A 3496-nucleotide genomic window follows, 5' to 3' on the forward strand; every position below is an offset into this window, starting at 1 on the left:
GACAGCCTGTGGCCCAGGACTGCCTGTGCCAGAGCTCTGCCTGTCACCACGTGCCAAGTTCTGAGACAGTTTGGGAGCAGCAGATAACCTCTCAGCCCCCATGGAAGCAGAGAGGGAAGGCATGCACCCACCCGAGACAAACCTCTGTTCTGGCCTGCTCGCTCCCCCCAGCACTCATGGCTCCTTCCTGCTGCTGGCAAACTGCAGGGAACCCAAATGTGAAGCAGCAGTGGCAACAGGATTTAAGCAACCAACTTAAAACTCCACTGGTTTAACAGCCATCTGAGTCTTCCCCCAGACATACTGTGCTTAAAACAAGTTTCCTTTTCCTTTGCTTTTCATCTCCTGTGCCCCAGCATGGTGCTGCCTGCAGGCAAGGGGCTGGCAGAGCAGCAGAGCAGCCCCTGGCCTTGCCAGCTTCTGTATTGCTAATGGAAAACTGTTGATAAGAAGGTGCTTCGGGAAAGCCTCATTGCTGTCCCTGGAGAAGCAATACAACAAACAAAAAACGCTTGAAGTTTTACTTTTCCATCTTACTTTATTTCACTTTTTCTAGAAAATTCCTCCATAGTTCCACAAATTTAACAAAAAGTTTAAAATTCAGGACAAACAATCCTGTAACGTATTACAAACATGATTTTTTTTTTTTTTTAATCTTGAAGTTAGTCTTGGGCCAGCTGAATTTCTTACAGCCGAGTGAAGAATTCATTTCCCAACACAACTTTTAAAATCCTCAAGTGACAAGGTATTTAATACCTCGGCTCTAGGCAGAAATACAATTAAAAATTATCTAGAAGTTGAAGTACTTACATTTTTCTTTAGGAGTGCAAACTCATCTTGTCAGTTTTTGATGGCTATTTCTCGCCCCCAGGAAAGCAATACCAATCGATTTTCATCTTTTTAGAAGTAATACTCGTACAAGGTGCACGATGGTTGTCTACAGCATCGACACGAGCGTGCCAACTAGTGAGTGCCAGGCACCTGGGCTAGGAGAGAGAAGCTTCGTCCGAGTACACCACCCATGCTCCAGTGCGTTCGCCAACATGGCAGCTGAAATTTGCAGAATCAGAGTGACTCGGGTCTCTGCTCGCAGAGAACGTGACAGGGCAAGCCCCATAAGGGAAGTTTAAACCTCTCTCACCATCAAATAGGTTCAAGATCTGACAAAAACTGCTTCTGGATTGTTGCATCAATTGCTTTGCTAGTTCTGATGCTACCACCGCACACAGCAATAGAAGAACTGGTGGCAAAATCATTGCACTTCCATGTATTCAGCCTGACCACGGCACAGCCAGTCTCGTTACCTACGTGTCCAATACTCCTCAGCTGGTGTTTTGGGATCCAGCCAGCCTTACTATCCTTTTTTTTTCTTTTTTTTTTTTCAACAGTAAATGTCAGTAATCAAAGCCTCAAGGCTTAATACATACGCAGACCAAGACAACAGGAAAGTACTCCTGACCCCTCTTTTGCCCTTTAATACAAAGGCCAAGGACAAAGGAAAAGCTGTGTCTTGATCTTACCTCCAACACGATTCAATTCAAAGCAACTCTGAAAGCCTTCAGACTGATCAGCACTTGTTCATGCCCTCAGTAACAAGATGAAGGACACTGAAAAGTAACAGAGTTCTGTCCATTTTCCTTGGAAAAACCATTATGGCTAGAAGTCAATTTTGGATATATTTTTTTTTTCCTTTTTTTAACAATGCAAGCTACTACACATCCTCGAAGACCTGAAGCAATGCTGACAGCAGCACTGCCACCTCCTTCCTATAGTACAATAATCCATCCATGCTCTCAAGAGTGACACAAGAACAAACACTTTATCCACAAATACCTGTACACGGCATGTTCAGAACAGCATTCAGCCAGCCTATAGAGAATCTACACAGGGAACTCGTTCATATGTAACTAGAAGGAGACACAAGATGAGGCCCAAATTTGACCATTCTTTGTTTGCAGAGTCATTCCTCCTGTGGTCCCCGATGCTACCACATACCCCATAAAACAACAACTCTGTAGAACAACTAAGTACTTGCAAGAAACCTTTTAGTAACAAATCAGCATGTGCACACAATGAAAAAGAACTATTGCTGGGGGAACAATCCTATTTCAGGTTTTCAAGGAGATTATAAACAGTCTAAAAAAATCCATGTGTAAAATACTTCTTATAAAAACCAAACAAAATTCCTATCAATGCTCATTAGACTTCACGAATAAAGTCGGTTCCAGGACAGGACGATGCCACAGCCACAGGCGGGAGCCCCAGGCACTTCCAGCCAAGTTCAGGAACACCCTCCCACACGTGTTCTTGGACTGGCTGGGAGCAGCGTGACCATTCAGATCTTAACTTGAGAAGAGGGCAGAAGGGAGGTGGCACCTCCAATCCCTCGTGGGGTAACTCTGGAGGCTACTGACAGTCCCAGGAGAAATACTGCCAGGATGGGCAACACGGATGCAACAGCTGTGGGAGTAAGTGACCTGGGTGGAGAGAGGAGGCAAAGACCTCAGGGGATCTCAGGCTCAGGCTGAGCTACCACCACTGCTCCTATTGCTTCAGGGACAGGACAATGTCACCAACCCCACCCTTCACTGGGGGCAGCGGGCAGGAGGCATCGCACGCCAGGGGCTGCTCTGCACGCCCAGGGAGCCAAGTCCAGGGCCGTAGTGATCGCGCAAAGCTTGCCTCCTCCACGCCACAGACCCAACAGAGACCACGAGTAGTTCGCATGTACCCACCACGCCTAACACAGCACACAGGAGTCTGTGACGCTCGTGGACTGCGTCTGCCGTCCTCCACCGCAGTGCATCCCACTGCCAACCAAGACAGAACTGCCGCTCCTCCTCTTCCCACTGTCCTCCACCTTCTCAGCATGTGTACATTTGCGCACAGGGTTTCTATCCAGGCTTGGCATTGTCCATCAAGAAAGAAAACAGCTGAGATCACTGTCGTGACAGGGTTTGCACCTGGTATGAGCTTGATTTTTTTTTTTTATATATATATATACACACATATATATATATATATATACACACACACACATACACACACACACGACACATGAAAGATGGTACAAAGACAAAATTAATGGGAATCGGGTCAACATGACCCAACTCAAACAAGCTTATCATCATATTGCCACTTAAGTTGATTAGTTGCAACATTTCCATGATAAAGAAAGGGGTAACCCAAAACAAGGGACTGTAATTTCATAATGGAGAAGGGACAGCAAACCCTGGAGTGATATAACCCCCCAGCTCCCACATGGGGCTTTCACAGATATGGGAGGTCCACTCATGAGCAGAGGGCTCCTCTGGACCGCAGCTCTCCTCCTCACTGCCTGCAGCCCACTTAACATTTGGCAAAAGCTTACACACTGATTGGAAAAACTGAAAAATTCTTAAAAAAAAAAAAAAAAACAAAAACCCCCCCCCCCCCAAAACAACAACAAAAAAACCCATAACACAAAAAAACCCAAAACAAAAAAACAAAACAAAAC

The sequence above is a fragment of the Haliaeetus leucocephalus genome, unplaced genomic scaffold, assembly GCF_000737465.1.
Source record: "Haliaeetus leucocephalus isolate CR32 unplaced genomic scaffold, Haliaeetus_leucocephalus-4.0 Scaffold157, whole genome shotgun sequence".
Lineage (NCBI taxonomy): Eukaryota > Metazoa > Chordata > Aves > Accipitriformes > Accipitridae > Haliaeetus > Haliaeetus leucocephalus.